Source organism: Palaemon carinicauda, chromosome 43 (assembly GCF_036898095.1).
Source record: "Palaemon carinicauda isolate YSFRI2023 chromosome 43, ASM3689809v2, whole genome shotgun sequence".
In the NCBI taxonomy this organism is placed as follows: domain Eukaryota; kingdom Metazoa; phylum Arthropoda; class Malacostraca; order Decapoda; family Palaemonidae; genus Palaemon; species Palaemon carinicauda.
Window position 1 is genome coordinate 58,520,569 of NC_090767.1, and position 18,453 is coordinate 58,539,021.

Below are 18,453 nucleotides of genomic sequence, written 5' to 3' on the forward strand. Positions count from 1 at the left end.
GTGAGCCAGTGACGAAACAAGAGCCATTATGTTTAGCGTTGCTATTGCTAATGTTAGCATGCGCAGTTCAACATTACCGCTTGCCAGTACATACGAGCTTGATGTTTCGTTTTCCTGCGAGCGAAGCGAGCCCGCGGCATAATAAGAGCCATTATATTTAAACATTTTAACAGAAAATATATGTGATATTACCGCTTGCCAGTGCGTACGAGCTTGATGTTTTGTTTTCCTGCAAGCGAAGTGAGCCCGCAGTGGAACAAGAGCCATTATATTTAAACATTTTAAAAGAAAATATATGTGATATTACCGCTTGCCAGTATGTACGAGCTTGATGTTTTGTTTTCCTGCGAGCGAAGCGAGCCCGCGGCATAATAAGAGCCATTATATTTAAACATTTTAACAGAAAATATATGTTTTCCTCTAGTAAATAATGTGATTTAACCGGTTTTCTCCTTCATTTCAACCGCAGCAACAACAACCAGTTCGGCTACTTGAAGTTAGTCAAACTGGTTGTTCTGTTTGTTTGAAATGAAGGTCAAATTCGGTTAAATCACGTTATTTGCTACAGGAAAACGTGTATTTTCTGTTAGAAATGATAATCTGTAAACTTTTATCTTTACCTTACTTTTATTATAATTATTATTATCACAACTGATGAATCTCCTTAAAAATTCCAGTTCCATAAACAGTTTCTTTAAAATACAAAGGCTGTAATAGGATAATTCTCCTGTCTGGTCTTCAGCTGCTGATTCTCATCTTAATTTGTTAGACAGAAACTTATGGTCTATTAAATTTCCTATTCCTGATCTAGATATTAATCTCTGGCACCGTCGTTCAATTAGTTCATTATGCTGAATGTTGCATAATATTCTTCATAACTCTGACCATCCTTTACATTCAGATCTCCCTGGACAATTCCATCCTGTTCGTAATACTAGGCAGGCAGTTCATTCTAATAGCCAGGCCTTCTCCATCATGAGGCTCAATACTACACAGTACTCTAGAAGTTTTATTCCAGCTGTGACCAAGTTGTGGAATGATCTTCCTAATCTTAGGGTAGTTGAATCAGTAGAACTTCAAAAGTTCAAAGTTGGAGCAAATGTTTTTATGTTGACCAGGCTGACACGAGTCTTTTTATAGTTTATATATCACATATCTGTTTTGACGCTGTTACTGTTTTTAGAATGATATATTGTTAATTTATTCTCATCATTTATTTATTTGCTTATTTCCTTATTTCCTCTCCTCACTGGGCTATTTTTTCCCTATTGTAGCTCTTGGGCTTATAGCATCTTTCTTTTCCAACTAGGGTTGGAACTTGGCTAGTAATAATAATAATAATAAATGTTGGATGTTTTTAAACTATTACTAACACCTGGAAAGTTAATTGCATTTTTAATGTGTTAAAAGCAGCCAAGTAACATTAATTAGCAGTAATAGAGATTAATAAGTCTCATCATTATGCCTAGTAAGGCAAGCTACTAAGCGAAGGATGAGGACGGACGTGACGTCATTTAGCAATGGCGCCCGTTTGTTTACGTCTCGAGTACCAAAAGTAGCCACGAACGAAATTAGCTGTGGAACGGCTCCCCAGCTATTCTCCTCCCCTACACATTGAAGTGTTAACTCTTTGCGGGGTGTAGATAGCTATGTGGCGCGTTAATACATGCGTCCCCTGTTGATATACGATGTCTTAAAGGGAAACCTTTAGGATACTCGCTCCAGAAGTTAGAATTCTGTGATAACCTGTGGTTAAATTCTCTGGGAATATTTAGTAGTTATATACCCAAGGAAGCTACCAAAAAGGAACCTTCCATCAGGACGCCATGGCTTGAGCCCAAAAAGTCTCATCATTTTGCCAGAATTCACTGTTTCCTCTTTAAGAGAATTGTTTATATTGGGTTCAAGCGAATGACTATACTGTACTTTGGTTAAGTCGCCCAACTTAAGCCTATCTAGGATGATGGATTATAGCAGTATTTGTCTAATTTTAGTTAAGTCATCCAATTGAATCCAATCCTTCAATATTCCTAATTATTCTGTTCATTAATTAAAGATAAATCCTGGTAAAATAGTAGTGTTTTCAGTACACCCCACACAGTGTACTGTAAGCATTACTAAGCTTTTGTTTTGCACATTGAAATCCCCTTGATGTGAAATCCACTAGTGCAGGAAGCGTCTTCTCGGTGGGAACAAAGTATAACACTCGTAGAAAGAAGGAGGCTAAGTGGGGTTGTTCCCTGTCTGCAAGAATTGACTGCTGGGGCCATCTTAGTGCTCGGAGAGGAGTAAAGAGGCTGCCCAGCTACAATTTGTGCAGGCTAGTACATAGCTACCAATAGGTTATATAGGGCCTCCCAATATAATCAGTCTTTTTCAGGTGCTGTAACTAGTCTTTCTACCTAAAACTATAACTTTGTCAGGGGCCCTAGGGCTTAAAGAGTTGCACGACTCGACCAGACATACTGTCTGTCCTTACCCCATCCCCTTTTCGGACTTGGAACCCGGATGACCGTGGAACAGGAGATGGAACTTGAAGCAGTGGCCGCTGGAACCGGGCAAGAAACGGAAACGGAACCCACAAGAAAAAGGACTCGAGAAGATGATGACGACAACCAGGAATGGACCAAAAGAAGCAACAGGCAATACGGACAACCGCCAAGGAAGACCTACGCTCAACATGAACCTCAACCGAGGCAAGCCGAAAAACCTCGCCAAGAGAGGGCCAGAACAGGGCAAAACTCGCCCAATTCTGAAGCTTTCAGAGCCATAGCGGCTTTTGAACTCAAGAACAAGAACTTGAAGATCCAGGCCCAGCCAAACAAGCAGGGCCAATGCACAATATCCACCAAGGATGCCAGGCCACTCATCATGCTGAGAACCACCTCAGATATTCAGTTGAAAGAGCTGAAAGAAGAGGGAAAAGAAACCAGTCGTAGTTGGCTACCCAATGGAGATGTTGGAAAGCCATCGAACCAACTAGAGCAACATCGCGGCTGCCGAAAGGACGAAGAACAAGGCAGGAGTCCTGACCAAGGCAATCCTTGTGACTTTCATAGGACCACATCCGCAAAAGGTGGAGTGGACCTAGGAATCTTTGGTAGTTTCTGGGTCAAAAAATACTACCCAGGATCTCTCGGGTGCTACAAGTGCCAAACATTTTTGCACCACAAAGAATAAAGCCAAGCAAGGCACGACACGTGCCGTATGCAGCCAGAGGCATCCCACCCAGGAATGCATAGACAAGCACAAGACGGGCATACCTAACACCTCAAGGTGTTCGAGAACTTTAATCGTTCTCCATCTCCTCCTTAGTGTTTTGATTTACAAGCAGTTGATTATTGCAGATATAGAGGACCAAGGATATTCCTCGCTGGTCTAGAGGTTTCCCATTTGCAGGTAAGAAAAGTGTCTCCACAGCCTATGCCAAAGCATACGGCGTGTTAATCTACGAGTGGCCAGAATGCGTCTCCCCATACTATTTACCCTCGAGAGGTTCTCAGGAACAATTTCTTCCTGTGACCTGAGGGGACCCTACAAGTAAAGTTTCCTCAGGAGGAATGTGGAGAAATGAACTTCGAATAGAATATCAGTAAGCTTGCCTGGCATCCCACAGGGTTGGCTTCCCCAAAGAAAGAAATAGCATCTCTTTCCTCTAATAAAGCATCTAAATAGAGATCAGTGGTTTATGTCTTATCGACCTAGAGCTAGTGCCACCCCAGCGGTGCATCCGCAGACCGACAAACAACCCCCATGTACGCTCTCATGAAACTGTGGAGATAAATGCACTGTATGTCTTAGTGCAAGCAGGCCGTCTGAATGCAACACCACGTATGCATTTCCCTGTTGAAACGGGAACTGAACCCGCTACCACCAATGCTCGTCCCTCTACTGAAAGTGTATCAGCCATTACGCGTTTGTATAATTCCCAATTGGTGTTGTATTAAGTATCTTACTTGGAGTATGACGACCACTCGTTGAATAATAGACCTAATCCTCCAAATTGGGGTAGAGAGCCTTTTCCTCCTTTTCTGATAGTTGTTCTTTTTGCCTCACAATATTGTCTATCACTTGCTCTCTCGTGACAGCTTATGCTCGACATAGGCATAGAACAAATGGTGGTTATAGATTGTAGATATCTATTAGCCAACGCACATCGGCGGAGGAGGAGGAGGAGGTAAAACCCTCCCTTCCTCCCCCATCTCACTATGAGCCAGTGTCCCCAAAAGAAATTATTATTATGGTTATTCCAGATCTTCCTCACACGCGTGATTATACGTAAAACGTTCGACGAGAGCGTAAAGACGTTCCGGAAAGGAATAACAGTGCTAAGCTTATAAACAGAAACCTACCCAACCAGTTTCCAGGCTTAGACATCTCAAGGCCCTTCACCTATGAGATTGATAGAGGACTCTCCAGAGTCATGGGTTCAACCGGAGTCCTCTGGAGCGTCAAGTGTTCCTTCCATGGAAGTCCCAGCCTCAGGTCTTCAATTTTCAACATTATTTATTGACAAAACATATTTCTATGGGAGAAATTTAGGTTATTTGAAATCAATGATGATATTTGGACAAACTACTTCCTACAATCGGCTATTAGGAAAGTTTTCCGAGATAAAAGGGCACCTCTGCCAGTCAGTGCAAATGCGCCTTAAGAAAAAAAAATTGGTCATGTACAGCAGGAGAACCCTGTTGTGGCCTGATTGGTAACGTGTCTGCCTGGTGATTGCCAGTCGGGGGTTCGAGTCCCGCTCAGACTCGTTAGTGCCATTAGTGTCTGCAACCTTACCATCCTTGTGAGCTAAGGTTGGGGGGTTTGGGGGAGCCTATAGTTCTATATGCTGAGTAGCCTATAGTTCTATATGCTGAGTCATCAGCAGCCACTACCTGGCCCTCCCTGGTCCTAGCTTGGGTGGAGAGGGGGCTTGGGCGCTGATCATATAATATGTGGTCAGTCTCTAGGGCATTGTCCAGTGTGACGGTCTGAACAATCCCCGGGTCTCAGAATTCTCCTTGATAATCTGCGCATGCGCGAACATTACCGTTTTCCAGTGCATACGAGGTTGATGTTTCATTTTCCTGTAATGTTAGCGTGCGCAGCTCAACATTACCGCTTGCCAGTACATACGAGCTTGATGTTTTATTTTCATGCGAGCGAAGCGAGCTAATGGCGGAAAAGAACCATTATACAATGTCAAGGAGAATTCTGAGACCGGGGGATCGTTCAGACCGTCACACCGGCTTATTAGGGCAATGTCACTGTCCCTTGCCTCTGCCATTCATGAGCGACCTTTAAACCTTTAAACACGCTGCGAGGCGCTTGAATATTCTTCCTCTGCTTTTCTCTCACACTCACCATACCTTTTAATGATTCTTTTGCACCATGTTTAGTTTCTTTTGTGATTGGGTATATTATTCACCAGTTATTTTTTAAATTGGAATACTGTAGGTACTTCTGGGAAGATGGCTGGAATGTGATAGTGACTGTGATGTAGATATGATTTCTGGGGCGACCTGTGACGGCCGGTGAAAAGGGTCCTTCTTTACACTTTTCTGATATAAATCTTCCAAATATACCAGAGAAAGATAAAAGCATGGAATGCAGAGGTTACTACCCTCGCGCGAGCACCTCGTGGGTGTCGTGTATACATCAGGGGCGTGTGAAAACCACTATTCACAGGTTGTCTTCCATTTGGATAATTCCTTCATCAAAGGGAAGGGCCGTAACAGAGGCCCTAGAGAACACACTTAGACCACGCTACCGACACCTAACACGCGCGCCCTCTAGGACATCCTTTTGTTTTGGACTTGCTTGCTTAGTTTTTTTTGTTTGTGCTCTCGGTGTTTTTTCCCTTTACTCTAAGAGCAGACCTTATTCTGTACTCTACAAAATTGGATAAAACTAACAATTTTCATAATTTATCTAAGACGAAGAGAAGACGCGATGACATTATTTTGCATTCAAATACAAGAGAAAGAAACAGGAATGCAATATATTCCTAATTTTGTCTTAGATTTATTTTTAAATGCATTTGCTAGGTATTTTCTATATATTTTTATTATTTAAATTTAAATATATATAAAATACCGCTGTTTTCTGAAAAGGTTTGATGTGTAGGCTAATAAGGAAAAAATTTTTCACATCATGATGTTGTGAAGGTTAAAATCCTTGGAGCCTTTGTATATTAGCGGCCAGTTCCTACCTAACCTACAAGCCGTGTCCTTACCTATTTACCTAACGGGGGTGGGATAATGCCCCCCCCCCCCTGTGAACCCCCTTCCACTGCCGTATTCTAAGTTAGCCGTAATCATACACCCCAAATCCTCAATTAAAATCAGGAGCAAAGAACCAGATTTAAAAGCATTCTCTCTCTCTCTCTCTCTCTCTCTCTCTCTCTCTCTCTCTCTCTCTCTCTCTCTCTCTCTCTCTCTGTTTGTCACAGCTCAGCTCCCAGACTGAGAGGATTCCTCTGCCAGCTCAGACACCTTCTTACCCAGCATAATGGACACCCAAGTTCTCCCAGGCTCCTCTAGCACAGGGGACACCAGCTTGTAGTCCGGCTTCCTACTGGGCTGAAATTTTCGGCCCTTTAGTCTGCTGTTGACCTTGTAGATGAGCACAAAAAGCAAGCCCTTCCTCTGCAAGTTCTGCTACAAACCGAAGCAATATTGTTTGTGTATGTATGATAGCGGCGTGCAGGTTAAATTAGGGGGGAAAGTTTAGGTTAGTTGATGCCCATTTTTAATGAACGCGTGAGGAACTGGCCGCTGATGTACAAAGGCTCCCAATATTGCAAGGTTTGTGAGAGATGCACAGCATACCACAGACACCGAGGGTACATCTGTGTACTCTTTCTTCTTGCCTGAAGAACTGGAAATAACAAAGTGGCACGACTACAATGATGGGTTTATTGTGCACAGGATAGTGTGTACATGTGACTTGTGTGGCCTGTACCACGACCTCCTGTACCGCCTAGTGACTGGCAGAAACAGGGACCATCCATTGTTGAAAGAAGCCCTTGCACTGGAGAATACTACCTCTATGATCGCTGGCTTCTATCCTCCTGGTAAACTTGATAGGTGGTTGGAAGTCCTGGACAAGTCAGCCACCTCGAGTACTCTTCCCTACATCTCTCCTCGTGTGTCAGGGTCACTCCCAGAGCCCCTGCCACCACTCCTGTCTTCTCTCCCTCTCCAGTGGAGCCTGCTGCTAACACCCCAGCCCAGGACTCCGCTTCAGTAGCCTCACCACGTTCCAGCACCCCAGTTACAGACATGGATATGTATCTGTCCACTGGCTTTCAGGAACCGGATCTGGCAGAATCACATCTGCACCAGGTGCCTGACTGTCTCACCGAAGCCTCTGCCAATCTCTCAACTACTGTGGAGCCTGCTCCAGAACCACTTCCCACTGCTTTTGACCCACAGCAACCTCCTAAGCTGCCAGCTGTGGAAGGGGCACCCTCCTACGCAGCGGTAACTGCCATTGCGATAGCGAATCCTAGCATCAAGATCAAAGTCAGAACGAACCTTAAGGGCAATCTGGTCATCACCCCTGAGAACCACAACAGTGCCATCTGTCTCCAGAGGGAGACCTATCCAAAGTACCCCAACTGAGCTGGATCCCACCACGCCTGGAATTGGAAATCAGGAAACTGGAACCACAGCAGACCGTCCCACCTTCAACAGCAGCAGCAGCAGCAGCAGCAGCAGCAGCAGCACAGCCTCGGCCACCAAAGCCCCAAAAGGATTCCCTGTTCCAGACCACCACGTCGGCCGCCTACCAATCCTACTCCAGTCACCGCTCCTGCTCCTGCAACAGCTCCCACCCCAGTCACTGATCCTGATTCCCTTGATCTTACAGCTTGTAGCTAAAGTCTGCTCCCTCGTTCAGACTCCCTCCAGTATTATTCAATCCCTCCTTTCTCCCTTAGTATCTTCCCTTTTCTCTACTACTAAAGCTTCTTCCCTCCTCTCCCAGTCTCTCCTACTCACCTGGACTTCCTACTAGAACCACTTTTATCTACCACTAAAACACTTCACTTGGGTTCCAGTATGGACCTGGTTGCTGGTACTCCTAGAGGTCATACTCTTGGGGCTGAGCGGCCGCACCTCCCAGCCAACAGTTTGGCTCTCGGCGCTGAGCGACTGTACGTCCTTTCTGAGTGCCTGTTCTGGTTGTATGTGCTCTTGGGCGAACTGATTCTCTAGAACTCCGAAAAAATTAAGACTTGTGCTTAGATTCCCGTGAGCCGACCACACCGCTCGGGTCTTCCAACCTTGGGGGGCTACGACTGAGTCTAAGAGCCCCGTCCGGATATAAGGTCCGGGCAGTCTGAATGCATGCGCTCTCTCTCAGACATAAGACTCATGCCTAGGGGTCCAGCAAGAGCATAGGCCTATGCAACTTTATTCCAGGAGATTCACAGCCTATATTAAGAACACCAACAACAGACTATAACAATGTAGCATAGTGTACCAACCGTGTGTCACACGATCGTACATAGTTCATTTTGTGTATATATTATGCTTGTATCTTCGCTCTTCCCTCGCACTAAATTGAACCAGATTAAACATGTCTGCTTTTCTCCTCTGTAACAGTGTCTGTTTTTCAAACATGAAATTTCTTGATGCTCTGAGCTTTTGTGTATAAAGGAGAGTGTTCTATAATAAATTTACTCAGTTGCTTTCAACCTGCCTTTGAATCACAACCTTCTCTCGGCTCGTCACAATAGGAATGGCAACAGCTCTGTCGTGAGACTCGTTGTTCTAAGCTGCTCTTCAACCTCGCAATTTCTTTTAGCAATCTGGAGCTTCTGTTTGTCAAACCGATTTTGGATACCTTTAAGGTTTAAAGGTTACTCGTGAATGGCAGAGGCAAGGGATGGTTACAATGCCTTAACTAGCAGGACGGTGCCCGAGAGACTGGCCATATATACATAAGCCCCCTTTCCACCCAAAGTAGGATCAGGTAAGGCCAGGCAATGGCTGCTGATGACTTAACAGGTAGACCTATAGGCTTCCCCTATCCTTAGCTCTCAAGGATGGTAAGTTTGTAGACCATACTAAAAACCATCTAGATTCGGTAGAACTCGAACCCCAGTCCAGTGTCCAATGTTTTCATAGTGATATTTTGTTAGCGAACATCATGAAATTCTGAAAAGATTTTCACCAAATGTTTATACACACATTGTTTACCGACCTCACGTTTGGGAGACAACAAAAAATCTATTTTTGGGTGAGATGGCCATGTCGTCCTGATGGAAGGTTCCTGCTAGTAGTCATATATATCCAAAGGAAGCTACTGAAGGAACCTTCCATCAGGACGACATGGCTTGAGCCCAAAAATTACATACGACACGTGAATAGTTACAGATGGTTCCAAGTTATCAGAACCGAGATGTATTATGTCTACTGTAGGTTCTAGAGCTTTCAAATATGCAGGCCCAAGACCATACAAGACCACTAGACATCTGAAAGATGCCAACGCAAGAGCCCGTGTTCAGCATAATGCTGGGTAATCTTACAAGCATAGACATCTGAAAGACTAAAGATATTAAAGCTTTCGAAAGGAAACTGAAGACTGACTTGTTCTCTAAAGTTCTTCAATAATGTGGATTTGACAACTGCGATACAGTCAGCTCCTATTTTATGCGAGTTTAATCTTGGCAATTTCCCTCGATATCGACACTACCATGTAACCTATTGAATAAAAAAATCTAATCATTGCAAGAAGTACTCTTGCGGCAGGACGATTTCAAACAGCCCGCTCTCCTTTGCACTTAACTAGCTTCGCACCACTTCCCTTTCTGCGCTGTGCAACTTCCCATCTCACTCTAAATCATCACCAGAGTTGTTATTTATACAGTCAGCTCCCATTTTCTGTGAGTTCCCATTTTCCGTGAGTTAATCTTCGCAATTTTGTGGAGCAAAGTTCCCGGAAATTTGGGAGGCAGAGTAGGGAAGAACCTGAGAAATATCATGAACTAGAGCATGTGTTTGTAAAAACCCTTTTTACTAATAGAACTTACCTGGCAGTTATATATATATAGCTATAGTCTCTGTCGTCCGGCAGATTTTTCAAAACTCGCGGCAACCGCCGAGTGGTGGTTGTCCTCTAGGTGGTTAACAACCCTTACAGGGTGGTACTTGGAATCATTCCCGTTTTAACCGCCGAGTGGTGGTTGTGCGGTTAGGTGGTTAACAACCCTTACAGGATGGTACTTGGAATCATTCCCGTTTTAACCGCCGAGTGGTGGTTGTGCGGTTAGGTGGTTAACAACCCTTACAGGATGGTACTTGGAATCATTCCCGTTTTAACCGCCGAGTGGTGGTTGTCCGGTTAGGTGGTTAACAACCCTTACAGGATGGTACTTGGAATCATTCCCGTTTTAACCGCCGAGTGGTGATTGTGCGGTTAGGTGGTTAACACCCCTTACAGGATGGTACTTGGAATCATTCCCGTTTTAACCGCCGAGTGGTGGTTGTCCGGTTAGGTGGTTAACAACCCTTACAGGGTGGTACTTGGAATCATTCCCGTTTTCTGTCCCTCAGATCATCTCTGCTGGTTGGACTGACATTGTTATTGATCCGCCATCGGAGATTTCGCTCGCTTTCCTTGTGTCGCTGCATTGGACTTATTTTTAGGTGACGTATACCGACCTGTGGATTGGCAATCACTTTTGTGATTTATTCTTTGGACTGTCTTTTTATATTACAATGTCTGATGAACTTCATTTTCAAGTTTGTGTGAATGAGGAATGCAAGGGGAGGTTACCGAAAGTTTCGGTGGACCCTCACACTGTTCGTTTGGGGTGCAGGGGTTTCGAGTGTGCCCTTGATAAAAGGTGCAAAGAATGCGGGGTTTTAGACGAAAAGAAATGGTTGGAAATGCAACGCTATGTGCGTAAGTTAGAATCAGATAAAGTCAGGAGGACTTCTAAATCTAAATCTAAGTCTGTTAGTGAGGTTAGCCTAGGCTTTTATTTGACCCCTCAATTCCTAATTCTTCTGTTGAAGTTAAACCTTCTCCTGAGGTAGTAGCCCCTGCTCCTTCTACAGGAACGGTAACTATGGATGACCCTCAGTACGCCAGGATGGCGGCTGAGATGAAGGCTCCTAAGGACCAGCTTGCAACCTTGAAAGGTATGAGTGCTAGTGGTATTAGTGCTTGTGAAAGTGCAGTGGTGGCGGCGACTGATCGAACCTGTCACACCCCTAGGTCTAGACCTCTACCAAGCTCCCAGGACCAAGGGAGAAGGTACGTCGACGGCCGCAAGGGAGTGAGAGGTACGTATCCTCGGTCAGCCGTCGCCTCAAGCAGTCCTGTTGCTATTTCCCAGGCTGCTCATGACCGTCATGGAAAAGGCATGTCGGAAGTGATAGTGTCTTCCCCGAGCCCCTCTCCTAGACGCAGATGGCAGTATGAGGCTTTGAGGCCGACCAAGAGAAGGTGGATACAGCAAGCTGACCAGACCAGTTCTCACTTTCCCCTTTCAAGTATCCCGGAACCTTTTCCTTCCGACGATGACTGGGATGCCACTCCAGCGAAAAGGTCTAAACCTAGAGATAGAAGGAAGGAGGGATCTCCTCTTCTTTCAGGTGATGGGGGACTCTCGAGAGAACCTTCTCCTGCTACCAGCATGACTCGGCAGCCTTCGCCTTCGGAATCGCGAGACCCAGTAGCGGTTGCAAAATCTTTCATGACCGTTATGCAAGAACAACTGGTGTCACTTGTTCAGGCTTTTAGCCGCCCTCCCCCCAGTCGGGCAGGCGTAAGGACGATAAATTACCGGTAAAGAAATCAGTTAGTAAGAGGGAATGGAGTTCTGCCTTGCTGGACGACAGACAGCACCATTCTCACGGTGAAGGGAGATTGTCACTCCTCTCCCAGGGAAACGCGCCGCGATTCGTCAAGCGCTCGACGCCACGTTTCTCCTTCCTTTAGACGACGACAGGACGCTTCCATCTCCCGCTCTTGACGTCAGGACGCCTCCAGCCTGCCTCTCCAGGACGGTTCCATCTCGCGACGTCAGGATGCATTCAGCTCTCGACGCAAGGACGCTTCCAGCTCTCGACGCCAGGACACATCCTCCTCTCGACACAAGCACGCTTCTAGCGCTCGACGTCAGAATGTCACCAACGCGTGGCGCCAGGACGCACGCGTCTCCCGGTGTCAGGACGCACGCGTCTCCCGGTGTCAGGACGCATCCAGTCCTCGCCGACAGGACGCATCCGGCGATCTGCTTTTCTCCTTAGATGCAGGTGAACAGCTGGAAGAAAGTGATCCTTATGCAAGCTGGATTGAGAGTAATCGGGATGTTAAAGGAACCTCCGACTTCGTTCCTTCAGCCCAAAGGGAGACAGAGTTGGAAGGAGTGCAAGACTTGGAGGATATTACGGAGGATGAGGATAAACCTGCTAATGCGGCTGCTGATTATAAGGTTCTCTCTCGCTCCCTCCTTGAGCTGTATGGAGAGGAGTTTAAACCTGCTGCCCCTTGTTCTCCTCAGTCACAGTTCAGCAGGAAGAAGTCGAAGAAGCAGTCAGCTTTCATCAAGATGAAACTGTCCATCTCGGCTAAGAAGGCTCTCGCTAGGATCGATGACTGGCTGAAGGAGCATAGGCAAGCAGTGAAGACCACCTTCTCGTTTCCACCGGCTCGACTTGCATCTAAGGCGGGCATGTGGTATGAGACTGGAGAAGCTCTTGGCCTTGGAGTGCCTGCCTCCTCCCGGGGGAACTTCTCCGGCATTGTAGATTCTTCCAGAAGATATGCCCTTAACTCTGCTAAGGTAATATGGTCTATGTCAGAGCTTGACCACCTCGTTAAGGGAATCTTCCGATCCTTCGAAGTGTTCATCTTTTTAGACTGGGCTCTGGGTACGCTGGCCAGGAAAACAGAACTCTTACAAGCCACAGAAGACCTAACCAGTATTATGGCCTGTATGGATAAGGCTCTTAGAGATGGGGCAAACGAGTTGGCTTCCCTGTCCTCTGCGGGGGTTCTAAAGAAGAGGGCTCTATTATGTTCCTTCACGTCCAGAGTGGTTACGGTCGCGCAGAAGGCGGAGCTCCTACATGCCCCTCTCTCGGAGCACCTGTTTTCCTGAGTCCCTAGTCAGGGACATTACCCTTTCGCTAGCGCAAAAGGCCACACAAGACCTCCTGTCGCACTCCGCAAGGAAGGCTTTACCGGTGATTCCATCATCATTGAAGGAGGAGAGGAAACTTCAGCAGCCCTTTTGGGGTAGAGCTCCTGCTAGAACGGAGTTCTGAGGGAGAAGGCAGGAGATGGGCAGTAGAGCGAACAGAGGGTCGTTCAGGGCCCGCGCCAGGAAATGAAGCACAAGTCCTCCAGACAGCAGTAGGAGCAAGGCTGTCACATTTTTGGCAGGCCTGGAAGGAAAGAGGGGCGGACGCCTGGTCCCTCTCGGTCATCAGAGAGGGGTACAAGATCCCCCTCTTGAAGAAGCATCCGCTTTCAAGAACACCTCTAACCTTAGGGGCGCTACTGGAACTGGTGAACCAGATGCTGGAGAAGGGAGCGATAGAACCGGTCCTGGAACTAACTTCCCCAGGGTTCTACAATCGCCTGTTTCTGGTGCCCAAGAGCTCGGGTGGATGGAGATCCGTTCTAGATGTCAGCGCACTGAACGTCTTTGTAGAAAAGACAAAGTTTACCATGGAGATGACTCAGTCGGTGCTGGCAGCAGTACGTCCAGAGGACTGGATGTTGTCTCTGGACTTTAGGACGCTTACTTTCATATTCCCATCCATCTGACTTCAAGGAAGTTCCTAAGATTCGTAGTCCAGGGCAGGTGCTTCCAATTCAAGGCCCCTCAAGTTTTCACCTGAATAATGGCAAACGTAGCGGGATGGCTTCATCGAGAGGGGATAAGAGTATCCCTATACCTGGACGACTGGCTGATAAGATCCCGTTCGAAGGGAAAGTGTCTGGAGGACCTACACAAGACTTTTATGATGGCCCAGGAACTGGGTCACATCATCAACAAGGAGAAGTCCCTGACCAAACCGAGTCAGATGATTCTTTATTTGGGGATAGTTCTGGACTCAGTTTGTTTTTTGGGCTTCTCCCTCCCAAGAAAGGCAGACTAGGTGGCTCGGGAAGGTGCAGGAATTCCTGGGGAGACAGAACTGCTCGGCGAGGGAGTGGATGAGTTTGCTGGGCACCCTCTCCTCGCTCGAGCAGTTTGTCGCCCTGGGAAGGTTGCATCTCAGACCTCTACAACACTTCCTTTCAAGAGTATGTGACAGGAAGAATCAGGAGGACTCCTTTTCCTTCCCCATTCCAGCAGAGATCAAAAGACATCTTCGTTGGTGGTTGGATCCGTCGATTTTAGTGGAAGGAATCTCCCTGTTCAGGAAGAACCCAGAGCTAGTGTTGTTCTCAGATGCTTCGGAGTCAGGATGGGGAGCAACACTGGGGAGCAGGGAGGTCTCAGGCTCTTGGGGAGTGGAACAGAGTGAATGGCACATCAACAGGAAAGAGTTGATGGCCATCCTATTAGGACTGAAAGCCTTTAAAGACTGTCTCGGGGAGGATAGTGGAAGTCAACTCAGACAACACCACGGCCTTGGCTTACATCAAGAAGCAAGGAGGAACTCACTCTCTGTCCCTGTACGAAACGACAAGAGAGCTCCTCCTGTGGGCGAAGGAAAACGGCGTAGAGCTTTTAGCGAGATTTGTGCAGGGACAGAAGAATGTAAGAACAGACATGCTGAGCAGGAAAGGGCAGGTTCTGCCCACAGAATGGACCCTCAACCTTCAAGTTTGCCAGAGGCTGTGGAAGTTATGGGGGAGACCTACAATAGACCTCTTCGCCTCCAATCAGAACAAGAGGATCCCCAACTACTGCTCCCTAGTCCCGGACAAGGAAGCAATAGCAGTAGACGCCTTCTGGATGGACTGGACAGGGATAGACACCTATGCGTTCCCCCCGTTCAAGATTATCAACCTAGTCATCAAGAAATTCGCTCTCCTCGAGGCAGGGAGAATGATCTTGATAGCTCCGTTCACAGAGGTGGTGGAGATGTTAGTGGACTTTCCAAGAAGCCTTCCTCCAAGTCCAAATCTTCTCAAACAGCCCCACTACGAGAGGTATCATCAAAACCCCCTCTCTCTACAACAGACTGCCTTCAGACTATCGAGAAGCTTGTTAGAGCGAGAGGCTTTTCTACACAAGCTGCAAGAGCAATCCCCAGAGCGAGGAGGGTCTCTTCACAGAGAGTCTACCAATCGAAGTAGGGGACCTTTAGATCGTGGTGTAAGCAGCGCAAAGTGTCTTCAACCACTACCTCTGTGAGCCAGATAGCTGATTTTCTATTGTTCCTCAGGCAAGACTCTAAGCTGGCCGTATCCACTATAAAAGGATACAGGAGTATGCTTTCGGCTGTTTTTAGTTACAGAGGCCTAGATCTAATGCAAGATGGAGACTTGAAGGATCTCTTAAAGTCGTTTGAAACGACTAAGCCGACTCAATTGAGACCCCTGGCTTGGAATTTGGATGTGGTTTTGAAGTTCTTATGCAGCAGGAAGTTCGAGCCCATCTCGTAAGCGACCCTTAGGGACGTGACTAAGAAGACTCTGTTCCTGATGGCTCTGGCTACAGCAAAAAGGGTCAGAGAGATTCACGCTATTGAGAAGCAGGTGGTCTTCAACCAGGATGGAGCTGTGTGCGCGATAGGGATCGACTTCCTCGCTAAAAATGAGAACTCATCCAAACCCTGGCCGGGGACGTTGACAGCTACATGATTATCGGGTAAGTTTAATATTGAAAAATGGACATCTACTAACCTAAACTTTCCCCCCTAACCTAACCTACAAGCCGTGTCCTTACCTACATACCTAACGGGGGATAACGCACCCCTGCGACCCCCTTACATGATTATCGGGTAAGTTTAATATTGAAAAATAGATTTTTCGCTTCGCTCAAAATCCGTTTATTACAATTTTTATTATCCTCTGCATCATTTCTGTCTTGAAACCGACTGCAGAGCTTCATGGATTGCGTAGGCTCCTTTGCACAGCTATTAGGTTAGGTTAGGTTAGATTGCTTAAGTCAGGTTACAGTATGAAAACAATGAAGTCGTCGTAATATTTTCTGCCATGCTGCGAAAGTACCACTGCCATGGAATGGGTTTCCCGCAAGCCATTTGGATGGAACACGTTTGAATCAAAGCTATCACACCAAACACTGACGTAATAAATTGCCTGACTTCACCGCAACTTGAACAGAAGCGGCTATCTTGTAATATATCAAAAATTTCTACAGATCCCAGAAAACTGTATATTTTGACCGGTGTGACGGTCTGAACGATCCCCCAGTCTCAGAATTCTCCTTGATAATCTGCACATGCGCGAACATTACCGTTTGCCAGTGCATACGAGGTTGATGTTTTATTTTCCTGTAATGTTAGCGTGCGCAGCTCAACATTACCGCTTGCCAGTACATACGAGCTTGATGTTTTATTTTCATGCGAGCGAAGCGAGCTAATGACGGAAAAGAACCATTATACAATGTCAAGGAGAATTCAGAGACCGGGGATCGTTCAAACCGTCACACCAGCAATCTCGGTGATATCTAATAGAATTTCTTCAAAACAAGAGCCTGTATTGCTTGGGTGTTTGACAGAGTTTCTTATTTCTCCCTTAGAAACAAGTTCTGAAACTAAGTTAAGCAGTGTCTGACTGGACTGCACAATTGCCTCTTCCTTGGCAAACTGGTTTAGCTTGGGCGACCTTATTTTTGAAGGGGACGTGGCACGGATTTCATCAGAAATTTGCCGAGTCAGCTCTAACAAAAGATCATTATTTGCTTCAAGAACACGCATCCTGGTAAATGCTTCTGAAAACAAAACATACTAGCACATCACTTGTAGCGAAATAAGACTTTTACCAAAATTCTCCTCCAATATATGCATGAGGGTAGCTCTTTCTTTTTGATTGGGGCAACATTTATCACCCTGAGGAACTTCTGCAGTAGCAGCAGAGGTTTTGAGTCTTCAGACTGAGAAGTAGATCACAGAAAATATAAGTACTCTTGATACAAGTCATGCAATTCAGCATAATTACAAATTCCAGAAGGATCGTCTCTTAGCGTTTTGACTATGCGATTAAATGCTAGATCAGCAGAAATATTGCGCTTTGCAGTAAACGTCTTCAGACAGTCCTCGTGGTATTGGTCATCCGCTGCATGTAAGTCAAAGGCTGACATTTCTTGAGCTTCTGAATCACCCAAATTTTTTTCACATATTTCTAGAAGTCTCTTCTATTTTTACATAGAATGATGAGACACTCACAATAACATATAAGAAGAATGTGATCTAAACTGGAATGAACTGAACTGAATTCAGATTGCCTTTTCTTATGTTTTTCCTCGTGGGTCGTTTGAACCCAACAGTTTCACCTCTCTGAAAGCGAGTTTTATTTGTAAAAGTGGAAACGTATGAGCTGTGATATTTTATTGAAAAAACTTGGATCATCATCTTTTTTTCATAAAATTAAGTGCAAGGTGCCCTGTTCTCTAATGCTAGCCAGAGGCACAACCACTGACACTGAGGGAGGAGGAATGGGCTCTGGACTGCACTGCAAAAGGGTCAGGGTACGGACGCAGTCATTACTCGCCTGGCCGGGAGCTACCTTACTGAGCTTACGTACTTTCTGTGGCTTAGAGGGCAACCACCAGGCTCTATCACACTAGGGGAACCACCATGTCTTTCCCAACTAGAGAGACACTTGCAATTGCACACGATTTACCAGGGGAGCAGCGAGCACTAAACATTCCCCATTCACCAGCGAAACCTGAAAAGCAGCGGTCACGGCCTTCGAGGAGAGAAGCAGCAGCAAACGATTTTCCCAGATCTTCTCGGGAGTTGCTCAGTCTAACCCTGATGAGCTATTCACTCGTTTCTTCCCCTTCAGCAAGTACGCCCGCCACTGCACAGGAGGCAATGAATTAAACTCAGTGTACAGAGATTCCTGCGAAGTCATGCACATTACGAGAAGCACAGAGGGAGTGTGGATCTACAGCCGGTTTAATCATAAACCTGTTGCCGCATCTACCCTTCCTCCAGCAAACATCAACCTCTTGCTTCCATTCCATGAAGATAGAAAAACTAATACGTTTGACAAAAGCCGTCTGTAAATGCATACAAGAAAGACAGAGGCTGACAAGTGAATACTCACTGGCTGGAAAGGGGGACGGCGGATACTCGCACCCTTACTAGCAGGATAACCGCTCGCTTACCAACTTTAAAAACCGACGCCAGCTAGCAATGAATAAATTTCCCTAATCAAAGAACAAGGACTCTTCTATCGACTTTTTATGGACTTGAGCATATATGTACTCTAATGCTTGAAGTAATAGCAAAGATTCGGGAACAGCGAAGAAAGGGCGGAGCCCTTCAAAGGCGACCGGCAGCGAGCACTTCT

At 46.1% G+C, this 18,453-nt stretch overlaps 1 protein-coding gene across 1 annotated transcript in view; it reads right to left on the reverse strand.

Annotated features, from left to right (window-relative positions):
* The window catches only part of LOC137633999 (gastrula zinc finger protein XlCGF57.1-like), a 156,349-nt gene that overhangs the window by 136,705 nt on the left and 1,191 nt on the right, over positions 1–18,453 (reverse strand). The gene's annotated exons all lie outside the window — the stretch shown is intronic.